This window comes from Peromyscus leucopus, chromosome 5, assembly GCF_004664715.2.
Source record: "Peromyscus leucopus breed LL Stock chromosome 5, UCI_PerLeu_2.1, whole genome shotgun sequence".
Classification (NCBI taxonomy): domain Eukaryota; kingdom Metazoa; phylum Chordata; class Mammalia; order Rodentia; family Cricetidae; genus Peromyscus; species Peromyscus leucopus.
The window spans coordinates 65,453,485-65,468,506 of NC_051067.1; the positions used below are offsets into that span (position 1 = coordinate 65,453,485).

General features: G+C 46.7%; 1 protein-coding gene and 1 long non-coding RNA gene across 2 annotated transcripts in view; one reads left to right on the top strand and one right to left on the bottom strand.

Moving 5' to 3' along the window:
• The window catches only part of Fam171a1 (family with sequence similarity 171 member A1), a 126,593-nt gene that overhangs the window by 96,966 nt on the left and 14,605 nt on the right, over positions 1-15,022 (bottom strand). The gene's annotated exons all lie outside the window — the stretch shown is intronic.
• LOC119088051 lies at positions 1,679-11,766 on the top strand. Its single transcript, XR_005091623.1, has 2 exons — positions 1,679-1,934; positions 11,347-11,766. It is a non-coding gene; the product is annotated as an uncharacterized LOC119088051 (long non-coding RNA).

A 15,022-nucleotide genomic window follows, 5' to 3' on the forward strand; every position in this document is an offset into this window, starting at 1 on the left:
GGCATTCATATTCAAACCAAGATATTAGGGTTTACGGATACTGGGTAATGTCTACAAGTTCACAAGTAAAAAGTTGAGAAGCCAGACTTGGAAAACCCTGGTGTTCTAACTCAAGTCCAATGGACCTCTATCCTACCATCACAGGGGAATCCTGCTCACGGGTCAAGCGCCTGCCTCTGAAGGTGAATGCCTAGAACAGGCCTGGCTGAACATCAACTGACTTGCAGTATGTCCTGAGCACTCCAACTATTCTACTTTGCCCTTAGTGCTGTCTGGTTTTGCCTTTTATTTTTGTGGTGTGTATATGTGTGTGTGTGTGTGTGTGTGTGTGTGTGTGTGTGTTCGAATGTGCATGTACGATATGTTTTCCACCTTATCATCCACTGTACTTGGCAGCTAGACTGGCCAGCCACTCCAGCCATCAAGCCTTCAGGATCTCCCTGTCTCTCCCCTCTGCTCCGTCCTCCCAGTGCTGGAGTTACAGGCATGTGTTTCTTTGACTGATTTTTTTCCATGGGTGCCGGGAATTTGAAGTCAGGTCCTCATGTTTGTGTAGCCAGCCCTTCACTACTGAGTCATCTATCTCTGGAGCCCCTGATTCTAGTTTTCCTTCCAATCCTTTCCCAAAATGGGGATAAGGAATGGGAAGGCTAAGAGCAAAATATTTCTGTCCATATGTACAAGCACAGAAAGGGAGAGAGTGGAGTCATTTGCAATCTTAGGATAGTTATGGTAACAAAAGGGAACAGAATCAACTAAGAGATGTTTCAAATTTCGACGCCACCTATGACCCTGCAATACAAGACTCACCGAGGAGCATACGCACCAAATGTCCCCAAGCCTTTGATGTTACTATCACAGCCACCTCATGAGATGAGCAGTACGGTCCACCCTGTACACCCCCTCTTGGTGGTCCCTATGGCTAGTCTCCTTCCTGTGAGAATGAATGATGGTCACTCAGTGCTGCCTGCAGAAGAGCATCTTTTCCCCTGAGGACCCAGGCTCCTGGCCTGGGGCTGCTCACGCTTTTAAAGCCCTTTGTGGCTAGCTGGCTTGGTGGCACAGGGCTGTAATCCTAGTACTCAGAAGACCTCAGTCATCTCAGCAGGAGGATTGTAAGGTCAACGCCAAACAGGGCGATATAGTGAGTTTTAGGTCAGCCGTGACTACATAAAAAGTAAGACCATGCAACCTTGCCTCAAAAAATGGGGGGGGGGGAGAAGCAGCACCATCCCCCTTGATTCCTCTTAGAGCTTCTTGCCCATTGTGATCACTGTCCCTTGCTTTTTAGGGTGTTCACCTCAATCTCAAAGTTTCAGGAGCAGCCTTCCGACCAGAGCACGAGGGCAGGCTTGGAACTTGGCTTCCTGTCTACCTAAAGCCCTTCTCCAGGGAGGCTCTCCTCCAAGATCTTCAGTTCTCGGCTTCCCAGAAAGGCCCCAATTCATTCAAACAAGCTCACCCCGATGTCACAGCTACATTACGATGGCTTTGGCAAGTCTATGGCTTCTCTGTACACATCCCTCTATGGGTACTTTAACTACAAGGATTTTCTCCTGCCTTTACTCTCCCTTTTAGGGAGAAACAGGAAAATTCAAACCCTGGACTTTTAGACATGGCTCTGTGATGATGGATTGAGCTTTCCTATTTCTCACTTGATAGTTAGTCCCTTACATTATTAACCTCACTCCTGTTTATAATCTACAGGAATAGTTAACTAGAATAGCCCAACACCACAGTTCATTTACAGAACTCTGAAGAAATATTTAAAGCCAAACAAAATCGAAAGCATCTGACCTTGAAAATAATGTTCCTCACACGGCATGCACAGGACACTGATGGCTGTTGGAGTTGTTGAGAAGGCTTCACAAGTATACCTGGGGCAAGCAGAGGTCACTTTCTTGATGGCTGCTTCTCTGAAAATGTCCACTAAGGTAGGGTGATCTGTGGGACCTCAGAGCCCACAGCTCCGATCTCAGGTTCATGGCTCTTTGTACCATATTCCCCAGAGTTTCCACAACGGTGCTCTCCCACTCACTTTCTCTTTTCCTCTCAGTGTGGGGTATATATGGGCGGGCACACAGAGACCACCATATCATATGTCCTACCCTATTACCCTATACCCTCATTCCCTTGAGAGGGTCTTTCACTGAAGCTTGGGCTAGGGTGTGGCCACCAAGCCCCAGTGATCCTCTTGTTCCCTTCATGCCCTACACCCAGTGCTGTGGCTACAGACACACCCAGAGCCATGTCTGGCTTCTTGTGTGGTTGCTAGGGATTTGAACTCCGGTCTTTATGGGTGCACAGCAAGTGTTTTACCCTATGAGCCACCTCCTCATCCTCTCCTTATTTCGTAATTAGTTGTTTTAACAGGTAGGTTCTTGCTCCTGTAACAGGCCCCCAGGCCTTAACAGGACTGATGCCATGACAGTAGTACCATTTAGACCTTGGAACACACAACGTGGGCTGCAGCACCTGCCAGAATGAAAACAAAGAACTCCTCCATCAAAGTCCAGGGTCCTGGGAAAGTCCCTGACTGTGCTAATCTGCTTCTGGCTAACTGTTCTTGTTAACTGAGGTGTGTCAACCCAGGATGTAGTGTTTGTGCTTAAAAGCTCACACCGAGAGAGGCTCATGACCATACTGGGGCCCCAAACACTTATCACACTTGCCTTGCTAACAGGACAATGTTTGGTTTTGCTTTCTGGATTCTTTTTCTTCTTCTTGTGGTGAGGTTTTTTTGTGGGGGAGATACCAGGCACTAAACCCCGAAGCTCACCCGTACTAAGCACATACTTTACTCCCTAGTTCTACCCCTAGCCATCAAAAGAGTTCTGTATGTTTCGGGGAATGGCTGAGTACACTTTATGCCTACAAGGTCATGTGAGTTCAGAACCCTGCAGCTCAGGAAGACACCTTCCCCAAACACCTTCCATGCTTGCAGCCGGAATTCTGCACAAACCTGAGTCATGAGAAGTGTAAAAATAGGTCTAGCCTCCTACACTGTGATGAGAAATCAATATGTATGCTCAAAGGTGTTATCTTACTTCAGTACTGTTCTCGGTTTATCATTTCGGAAAAGAATATGAAGTTGGCTAATAATAACATAATTATACTAAAAATGCCACTTTTAAAAATCAATCTTGTAAGTCTGTGCAAAAAATAAAAGTGTTCCACTAAAAAAATTACCACACTCATAAAGTACTTTTAATGTTTTTGCCAACTCAGTGAATCAATGAGTTTGTTGGGCTGACTTACTGAGCCACCTGAGGGGTCCCCTAGAGAAGCATGAGGGACCCCCAACAACTGCATCATTGAGAAGTTTCACGTAGCCCATCAGGAATGACGTTCCCATGGAAACAGTATCATGGAGTCCCTCAACAGGATCAATTTTTTAATTAAAAAATATTTTATTTTCAATTGTGTGTGTGTTTGTGCACGTGCCAGAAGAGACGGCTCAGATCCTCTGGATCTGGGGTTACAGGAGGCTGTGTACAGACTGATATGGGTGCTGGGGTCTGAGCCCCAGTCTTCATGATTGAGCAGCAAGAAGCTCTCTTCACAACTGCTGAGCCAGCTCTCCAAACCCCCTCAGCAGCTTTTTAAATAGAAGGAAAACAACACGCAGGCCGACGACGACATTATTAAAATTTAAATAGCAATTAAACACTTTACAGGAGATGTACTCTGTTGTGCAATAACACTGAGAGCTGAAAACTAAAACGTCCAAGTTGTTTGTCTTGCTTCCTGATGCTGACGAGGGATTTCAGCCTTTTAGAGTTGTGTGCTAGACTCCAGAACACATTCTTTGTGTGAGAGATTAACTTGTCAACAAAATCAAACTGTAGTTCCACTGTGCTTTCTCTCTGCTTACAGATGAACTTTATCTTCGTTTCATTTAAACGGAACAAGTGTGGGATACAGATACACCATTTCCTCTAACGTGGATTAGATAGAGGTCAACTGGAGACCGGAGGGTGAAACTCGGTGCTAGAGACCTTGCCTAGCAGGCATGGTGCCCTGGGTTCTGTTCTTATCAGTACATAAAAAAAAAAATAAGAAAGGAACAAGGTCTTAGGGTTGATAATGAAGGCTGGTGCTGTTTTTATTTATCTTCTATTAAGACCTGAATTTCTGACTCAGCTAAGCTTTCATTATTTACCATGACTAGTGACAGGAAAGAATCCTATTGATCCCTGCAATTGCCCTTAGATTCTAATCCACAATCAGGAACTTAATACAGCAGGTGACATCGAAGGCCCGTATGACTGACAGCTGTGAAATCTGATTTATACTCTAGTCAATCATATTGTAGTCTGGGGCCAGTGAGATGGCTCTGAGAGACGGCTTAGCAAGTCCGGGCTCTTGCTGCCAAGCTTGATGACCTGTATCGTCGCTGGGATCCACATGGTGCATGTGTGTGTGTGGGGGGGGTCCTACAGGTTGTCCTCTGCCCTCCTCACATCTGTGGTGGTGCATATGCTTCTACCTCCCCCCATGTGTGTGCATGAGAACACACACACACACACACCACACACACACACACACACACACACACACACACACACACTAAATAAATAACTCTTTAAATTTTAAAAAATCAATACTGTAGTCTGAGGGAGAAAAGAATGATTACAATAACGAAAGGGATGCCCTTCAGAGCACAGTACCTAAAAAGTAGAAGGGGCCACAGGGAAGCCTACAGACACACCTGTAACCAACGGCCACCATGCCCGTGGTACCCAACACTCCCAGGGTGACCAGGTATTTTGTAGATGTGTTTTCTGTTGAAAGGGTGTGCTAAAAGAGATCTGCTTTTCTGTTTGTTTTCTTTTAAAGCAAAGAGCAGCTTTATCAGCAATCTCTCTCTGTAGCCTAGATATAAGAAGGAGAATACTGACACTCGAATATCAATGGCTGCCAGCACAGGGAGGCTGTGGAATTTGCCAGAGCACAAAAGAGAGAAGAAACATTTTCTGTGGACGGCAAAAACTGGTGTCACCAGTATTTTGACTTTAAGATGTGATTTTTCTATTCCACTGTTAACAGTTCTAAAATTCGGATACGATCTATAATCCAAGTGGGCATAGGACATGGGAGTGTTGGCTTAGGCATGCTTCAAATCAAGATAATATTGTTCATGTTCTCCAGTTCCTTTAGGTTTTATATAAGTATGGTTTTAATTAAAATGCCAATAAAATCCAAAAGTGGTAGTATACTTCCAGGTCAACATATTTTTGAATAGGAATAACATTTTTCCATATCAGTTACACTATGTACACAATAACCTAGCCATGGGGGTAACCTGGAAACAATGTTGTTAAGTTAGGTTCTGAGGCCAGCAAGACAGCTCAGCAGGTAAATGCGTTTGCCAGGCAAGCCTGATGACCTGAGTTCCAGGCCTCAGGCCCACAGTAGAAGGAAAGAGCTTGCTCACAGATGTCCTCTGACCTTTACATGCGCAACTGTGCACTGACATTCACACCCACAGCACAGAAACATGCACACATACAATGATAAAACGCATTTTAAATAGACAAAGATTCTTTGGGGGCAGGAGTCTTGTTTGGAGACAGAGTTTCACCCTGTAACCCAGCCTAGCCTCAAACTTACGGCACTCCCCCTGCTTCAGCTTTTCAAGTGCTGGTATTACAAGTATGAGTCAGGCTCTTCAACTGAAGGGGTCATATCCTGGGGCTGACTTTTCTAAACGCCGCGGATAGAGACAGAATCCTATCTCCTAGGGTTGGGGAGATGGCTTGGTGGATAAAACACTTGCTACACAGTCATGAGGAACAGAGTTAGATTTCAGTTCCCAGCATTCATGGGGGCTGGCTCACAACTATCTGACTCTAGCTCCAGGGGATCTGATATCTCTGGCTTCCATGGCGCCTGCACTCATGGAGCGTGGGGGTCACATACCCACACATAGACATATGCACATACACATAATTAAAAAGAGAAACACTTAAAAAATGATTTTTAAAACTGTGTACTGAAATAAAGTACGAGAGCCTTAGCATTGGTTGTGTTAAGTTCATTACGTTCAGGCCAATCAAAGCCTGCACCTCCCTGCTTTTCTTGCTAATAGAACCTCAGTCCAGCCCAGGTGTCAGCTTGAGTGATTGCAGTCTCCAGACCCAGGTCACCCAGGTGAGGAAGGGTGTGGTCTGAGTCCACTGGGAACTTCTGGAAAGATTTTGCTTCCCTGGCTCCTTCTCTTTTCCTCTGCATGTGGCTCAGCACCAAGGGTGACACTCTGGACTAGGAAACAGCAGGCTGAGATTTGGATGGTACACTGGACAGCTGAGCCTGGGCAGCCATGATGATCTTCCCACCCACAGAACTAGGTGACTCAGGATGAGGATCCCGAGCAGTTGCTATGTAGCGCTTTCCAGGTTACTACTATTAAGTCCACTCCCACCCGAGCCTGGTTGGGAAGGTTCCTTTCCCCAGTGACTACCAGTGCCTTCATGGTTGGCACTGTTTCCTTCCATCTAACAAGTGGATGCTCGATGAATTACCGCTGAACTGAGCCGGATACATTTACACACCAGAAAAGCTCCATTTCTCTAATGGTAAGAAACGCAATGAGCGAGGGAGCCTTTCTCCACTGTTCTCCCAATCAGGGCTAAGCATTTCACTAGAAGTGTGGCTGAGACTTAACACTAACCAAGAAGAGCAACTCACGTCAAATACTGAGCTGTTCCTTTGAAACATTACCATGACTGCAAGTTGAGAACTAAAACTTGTCAACTCCTAGCAACTGGCTACTGCCAGCAGAGAGTGGTGACAAGAACTAGTGTATAAAACCTTGGGCTCTCCACTTGCATGGAATTTTAGACAAAGAAAAAATATATTTATGAAATATTTGAGACATATTTAGACTAAAAAAATGTTCAGGCTAGCTAGGATGTAGCTCATTGATAGAGTGGATATTTAGCATGTGCAAAGCCCTAGGTTCCTCTGTACAAACTTTTTAATTCACGGCTTTTCTGAAATGCAAGCTCAACTATGTGTTCTATAGTTTATCTGGCAAACCAACTGATAATCAACCCTGAAATAAATTGTCTCGCTTTGAGGCATTGCATTTTAGGAGATTTGGTTACTTTCTTTGTTTGGGGACAAAGGCATGACAATATTACAAGATAAAAGTATTTGCAGATCCTGGGTCTGTTACCTAATAAAATGCTTTCATATTCATAGGCATGGGCCCTCTGACACTAGAGAACCCTCCTCTCTCATAGGGACTTTTCAAAGAACGAGGTGCTGAAGCCCTGGACAAAGGACACAGCAGAAAGGCAACTTTTGTTGTTGGCCACAGCTGAGTACATCTAGCAAACAAAGGAAGCATTCAACCTCCACCTTGCATCACACCAAATGCTTAAACAAACTCCATGCAGAAAACAGAATGGATGGAGATGAAATCTGATCACTCTAATCCTGTGATTATGAACTTCTTTTTCCTCTTTCTTTCTTTTTGGCTCCTGGGAGAGGTGATGAAAAGGCACAGAAAAGGGGGAGGAGAGAAAGGGAGGAAACTGGCATGATCAGATCTGCTCTTGGCAAATACCACTGCAAACTAGCTGAGAAAGGGGTGGCTCTGGCCTGGGGAGAGACAGATGCATAGCGTGGACAGACAAACAACCACAATGCAGTGGGGCAGGAGTGTCCTGTGACCCTCGGCAGCCAGGACAATGAGCATTCAGCAAACCTTGTTTGATGGTCAGCAAAGGGAGCACACGGGCCTGGAGGGGGAGGACCAGAGATGGCTTCCCCAGGGGATGACTCCTGATGTTGGAAGAAGAGTGGAAACGGTTCAGTGAGGCCATGGCACGCTGGGAAGGAGGGAAGAGCAGTGTAACTAGCCAGTGTGCTGGAGCCACACATGCATGGAAGACAACAGCCCAGGCAGGTGGCCAGGAGCAAGATCTGGACCAGGTACAGATGGAGAAATACCTGGTCCAGAACTAAAGCCCAAGTAGAGTAAGGATGTTTGGAGAGGCCAGAGATGGATGTCTGGTCTGTTTTTTTTCCTCTCACAGGGAAACTGAGGAAAGGAAGGGCCCAAGTGAGACGAAGAAAAATTGGAGCCCTGGCAAGCGGAGGGAAGCCAGGTTAGAATGGCAGGACAGCAGACCAAGAACTCTGGATTAGACAAACAGGGTGTGTGTGGCTGGGACAGGGGACAGGCCACACAGAAACAGGACATACTTGGGCTGGGCCAACGGGAGACATGGAGAGTAGACAGCAGTATTCCTGGGAACAGAATGGAAGGAATTAGTAAGTTGAGTGCTGTCCATCACAGGATCTTGGGGGAAGGAGAAGCCTCAAGAGATGATGCCACAGGCAGAGAGAGGTGGACAGTACCACTGATGAAGAGAAGAAAGGTCTATGCTAGGAGCGACCACTCTGGGTGCCTTCTGCAACTTCCAGTCCCCCCGGAACAGGGATGTGATATGGCCAGCTGTCTGCAGCCCCTGCTGGGGTTCTGTGAGTCATTTTTCCACAGAGGGTGTGGAGCTAGGTGGCTCATGCAGAAAAGGGGACCCAAATGCACTTAATTCACTTAGAAACACAGACTGAAACAGCAAAAGCCTCTAGAAGAGGAAAGTCAGATTCACTGAGATCATTGTTTTACAGGCTCCTAAAGTCCGGGGCAGGGGCTGGGAGCGTAGCCAAGAATCCCCAGAGACATAAGTTACTAAAAGGTCACTGGGTGGCAACGCCAGAACTGCTTAGTGCACAGGGACAAAGAGGCAGTATACAGCCAGGAAAGCTGGCCACCCCAAGATCTGGCCTTTCAGTATCAAAAAGAAATGTAGGGGGTGGAGAGATGGCTCAGCAGTTAAGAGCACTTGTTCTTGCAAAGGACCTGGGTTCAAGTCCCAGCGCTTACATGGTTATTCTAAACTGTCCTTCACTCCAGTTCCAGGATGTGCATGATACAGACACACATGTAAGCAAAATACTCATACACATAAAATAAATAAATAAGTGAATAAATAAATAAATAAATTTAAGCATCAAAAATCCCAATTAAACAACAGCAAACATAATCTCAGAGGGATGACTCAGTAGTTAAGAGCACCTGTTGCTCTTGTACAGGCCCCAGGTTCAGTTCCCAGAACCCACCTGGTGGATCATAACCATCCATGTCTCCAGGTCTAGGAGATCTGACCCCTCTTGTGACCTCTGAGGGCACCAGGTATGCATCCATGTGCTGCACATGTACACATGCAGGCATAATACTCAGATACATAAAAAAGTAAATTAAACCTAAAACAATGGAAGCGATAGATACATCTGTATCTCAAAGACTGCATCTTGGAGTCACAGAGTGAATCGCTATTTCTTCACGCCCTTCCCAGCGTGCACGAAATGACTTTTCCAAGATGCCATTTGCACAAAACGAGGAGCACACTACTGCAAATGGATTAAAAATGTGCAAGCTTTGCAGCTGAATAGAGTTGTGACCCATTTTAAAAGGACAAGGAGTGCTTCACAAGAGCAGATTAAAGACAAACCAGAGCCTGCAACTTGCCTCACTAAGAGTCAGGGAGTGTTTTAATCATGCATATAGTAAATATTTTTATAGTAGGAGGTAAGTCAGCAAATGAATATGTACCAAGAAAAAAAATATGCAGGGTCTTTCCAAGGCTCCTGTGAACCTTGCTCCCTTTAATGGACTAACTCACACACCCGCCTTGCATCTAGGCTGTGAATGAAGTGAAGAGCAAGTGTCCACGGGTGAAAGGGGCCGGCAGAAGGAGTGGTGTGTTTGCCCGTTGCCAGGGGCAGGGGCGGCACCACCACCGTGCGCGTGAGGAGAACCAGATTCCACTGACTGTGTCCTGGACCCACCCCTGTCTTGGTACACATCGGGATCTGGTGTGCAAAGGAGACAGCGCCAGGGTTCATGTGGGAACTGACCGAGACTTTTGTACTCTCAGGGACCCCACAAGACCCACGGACTCATTCATAAGATCAGCAGGTGATTGACCCACCTGCGCCGTGCATGTGCACAAAGCTAGAGGGAGCAGCCCAGACATCTGTAGTGTCACCCTCTAGACAAAGGCAACATGGGGGACAGGCAGGGGACAGAAGCCACCCTGCCGTCCTTTAAATACACTACATTTTGGTTTATGATTTCTGTTGTATTTTAAATACAGCGCTGTTTTCCTTTTCTTTCCCCATTAGCATTATTTATTTAATTTTAGTCTTTTTGAGACAAGATCTTGTGTAGCCCAGTCTGGCTTCTGGCTTTTTTTTTTTCTCTCTCCCATCTCAGCTATGTTAAAAGCCTGAAATATCATGTCCAACTCATAAACCTTAATTTTAATTTTATTCAGAAATTTTGTCGTAGTGTGTGTGGTGCATGTATGTGTACATGCCTGTGTGTGCGCATGTGTATATGCGGGTGCCTTGGATGGGTGTGTGTGTGTGTGTGTGTGTATGCTCAGGTACATATGGAAATGAAAGAATGGTACAGAGTGTCTTCCCAGTCATTCACCTCCTTCCTCTTTCAAGACAGTTTCTCACTGAACCTGACGTTCACCTTTCAGCTAGGCTTGTTGGACACAGGGCTCCAGAGATCTTTCTGCCTTTGCTGCATGCTGCCTCTCTCTTTACATAGCAGTGTAGGGAGAAGGGAGATACAGTTTTAAGGTTAACATTAGCTAGTTGGCGCTACATTTTTCCTTTCCGATGACCGTCGCTAACTGACTTGTTAGCAAACCTGGGTTTTCACCACATGCCAACAAGTCCCTTGGAGCATTATCAAGAAGAATGAAATGTAATTAGACTCCCCGCACAGTCACACACCTGTAGACAGGTGTTTTACAACAGGTCTAAGCACATATTTCCCATCTGCAATGGCAATCCTGCTAACTGAATCGCTACCTTCATGCAATAACTGTAAACTTAGGAGATGGTAATCATGTGTCCCTCTACAGCGCCTGACAAACAGGAGGAAGGGATCCATGAATAACAGTGAAAGCAAGAATAATGACCAGCCCTTAGGCACAGGGAAAGCACTTAGGCTCTCCCTGCAGTGCTCTGCTTCCCATTTGACTCCTCCAAGCCCAAAGAATGAAAGGAACCCCCAGTTCACTCCTGATTGCCAAGAGGTCACTCCTACACCAAGCTGTCCCCTCCTGGGCAGCATCCACAAGGACCCCTGAAGGCGCCCTTCCTCTGGAGTTGAATCTCTCCTTCACTACTACTAAGACACTAAAGACTAGCTTCTTTCCCACAAATATCTGGCGACTTAGGAAGGTAAATATTGCATATTTGATAACCCTTATATAAACTGGGTCCAAGCAGCTTCACTCAACCACTTTATAGTTTCCAGGGTCTTCTTGAGCCTGCTTGAAAGGGGCTGAACTCTCTGTGCCCTTCTGTTTGCTGTGATGTGGACACTTCCCGGTGAACTCAACTGGAAAGCCAAGAACAAGAATGAGGAAAGAGAGAGATCAGTCTCCAGTCACCGAGACAACTAATTACATTCTAAGCAAATGACCTGACGGGAGCAGAGGCCAGGGTAGCGGGGAGTTACGCTGGAAGAGCAGGACGCTTTGATGTTCGACTATCTGGTTGAAGATTAATCAACCAACAAGAAGATTTATAGTGACTTGAAAGAGGAAGTCCACGTAGACATGGCAACGAGATCACGGGCTTTGACTGCCACCCACTACTACCCACTGAGCTGACCAGGAACCCCAGCAACAGGCTACTTTGCAAAAAAAAAAAAAAAAAAAAAAAAAAGAAAATGAAAACCAAGTATTCCCTCTTTCCCCTTCTCTGTCTCTGTGTGTGCACGTTTCTGTGTGAGTGCCACTATGCACATGCCGCAGCGTGCGTGTGGAGGGCAGAGGACACATTGACGGACAGTCCTTGCCTCCCACCTTGTTTTATACCAGGTCTACTGATGTTTGCTGCTGTGCCCCCAGACGAGCTGGTTTGAGGGTTTCTAGAGGCCTCTGCCCAGGCTTCCCGACTCACTGCAGGAGTGCTGGGATTACAGATGTGTGGGCTCCTGCATCAGGCTTTTCATGGGAATCTGAGCTCAGTCAGACCTTCACGCTTCTGCTGCAAGCACTTACCCGTTGAGCTAGCTTCCAGACATCCCCCCAAAAGTTATGATTATTTTTGGTAATACTTTAGAATGTATAAGTGTAGCCATCTTGGCTGTGGAGGATGTCGGGATGTCAGGACCCTCTGGTTCCGACAAATTACACTTCACACAAACAATACTGTGGCCCATGGAAAGGGTATCTGTCTCTCCTGTAAGACTAATTTGAACCCCTGCTGGAGCTGCTGTCTTATGCCGTTCCCCTCCCCGTCCCCTCCATCCCCCACTCACTGCTCCATCCTGTCTTATGCTGCCCCCTCCCCGTCCCCTCCACCCCCCACTCACTGCTCCATCCTGTCTTATGCTGCCCCCTCCCCGTCCCCTCCACCCCCCACTTACTGCTCCATCCTGTCTTATGCTGCCCCCTCCCTGTCCCCTCCACCCCCCCCCCCCCCCCCCGCACTCTGCTCCATACCTACATGCCATGCTGGCATGTTCTTACCAACAGTGTGGCGGCTTCCACTTGAATTCTTTATTATTTTTATTTTTGCTTCAGTTCCTAGAAAGCAGGGCTAGGTGTTAACCTCGATGTCCCCAGGGCTGGGGTATGCCAAGTGACTGCTCACACTTCCTCAGGAGCCTCTGGGCTGTGCTTGGCAGCAGCAGTAGTGCTGCCGAGGAATTAAGTGGCTCGGGACAGAAACCCCCCACCCCATGTAGAATGTGGGTGCTTCAGCCATGGAGACAGCGTGTGGGAGACAGGACAAGGGGGACACGTGTAGGATTGCCACCTCTAACAAGTGCACCACAAGACTCCAAGTCACATTTTTCTCACTGTGAGAAGGAATGGCATCTTTCAGAAGGCTTTAGAATGGTGGGGAGCAGAGCAGATTTTGATGTGGGGCTCCCGCAAGGACCACGCACATTTATAATATCGATACAGACATTTTGTCGGCCAAAGTACATAAAGTTCTTTGACATGTTTTCGAGTCATATTTTCACTTTGTAGCCCAGGCTAGCTTCGAACTTGTGACCCTTCTTCCTCTGCCCCCTGAGCCCTGAGATTACGGGTATGCACCACCTCATCTGGTTCAAAGCAGAGACTTTTTGGTGGGGGGCCAGATGGACGAAGAGACAAATGAAGGAGGCGCTGAAGTCACAAGGCGATGAGCAGAAGAATAGTTGAAGTGCCGACCTCGGAGTCTTCTAGCCCCTTCTTTTGTGGACTTGAAGGGGTCTGAGTCTAGAAATGAGATCCGCTAGGGGAAAGTCCCCCTCGAGAACATTTTTTTCTAATGTGTGCACATGAGTTAAAGCCCTGCTTCAAAAATCCAGCAAGGCCTCTCCTGCTTACTTAGCATACATGAAGTACCCATGTAGAATGCCTACCTTTAATAGTTAACGCGCCAACTATTCCCTATCATTTCTACTAATCTGTTAGTGCCTTTAACAGCATAGGCTGTGGTTTTATTTTTTAATTTAAAAAGGCAAACATGAGTCCAGATAGTGAAGAAAACGTTCAGAGTCATGGGGAAAGCATACAATAAAAGCCTTTCATTAATTTTCCGTCCAATAAAAACCCCAAGTTCCATGCTCCAAGTCAACTCTCCAGAAGATACCAATGTACATTAAAAGCCCCTCAAAGGCTGGGCATGGTGACACTTGGAATCCCAGCACCAGGAAGCCTAAGGCAGGAGGGTCAGGAGTTCAAGGTCAGCCTGGCTGTAAGTGGGACCCTGATGGGGAGGAAAGGCCCTAGACTAGTTTGCTTCACCAAGAGACAGATGAGCAAGGAGCTCGCTTCATTTCATCTCATTAACATACTTCAAGTCTCCAGCCAAAGAAAACAAATCTGTAAACCACAGCGGTGTCTGCACTCCGTGACAAGCCATTTAGGAAGAAGAGCCTTCATTCTGTTACCACGCTCCAGCCTCTTCAAACATGGACTGAGGGACTCCCCACACAGGCCCACCGGCCCGGCCCGGGGAGTCAAGCTGCTGGCTCAAAGGCCCTCTGTGCTCTGGCAGATGGGCCGCTAACTCGACTGGACTGTAGACACGGTGTCCCCCTCCCTCACCAGTTGCACGCGGTGACTTTTCCATCCCTTAACCATATGCCTTATCACATATGCAAAAAACACGGAGAGCAGATGGTAGGTTGCCAAGAGCAGAGCCAGACCAGCAGGGCAAAAAGTGGAAGATCCTGTTCAAAGGCGGCACCCCAACCCTTCACCTCCATACCCTGACTCGACAGGGATGCTTCTAAAACCATGTGACATGAAGCACAAGGAACTTCTTTCATCCGGAAAGAGCTAGTGCTGTCGTTTTATATTATAGTATTTAGAATAACAGACTCACATTTTTTTTTCTAACGTTGCTTTGTTTATCGAAGTGGAAATAATGACAGATTTCCTCTGTATCGGAAAAGAGTGACCAAGACTTCTACATGAGAACAGGACAGCAGCTGCCTTTGGGTGACCTGGTGGAAAAAGTCAGAATAAGGAAAAAGCCAAAAAACCCAAAAAGCCTCTTCCAATGAGACAGAGAGAGGAGGAGCTTTGGACTCTACAAAAGAAGCAAAAGGGTGCTGAGAAGTGTGGAGAACAGGATAACACCACAGTAAGAAGACAGGGCAGTATCACCGCCCCCTCCTCAGTGCCGAGGGGAAGCACAAGCCACATCCAAAAGCTTTGTTTTCTGTGTGTGTGCATTTGTGTGTGTGCATGTGTGTGTGCGCGTGCACACACACAGATACACACAGACACACAAATAAATGGAATAAAACCGACAGGGAAATAAAGGCATTTCAAGAAGTCACAATTAATGCAATTCATAAACAGCAAAGCAGCCCTGTAGAGGACACTTACGGGAATACTACACACAGAGCAGACAGGTGTCAGCTGTCAGATGCAGGAAAGGACAAGGTTCAAGAGGAAAAGTGAAAAGTGAG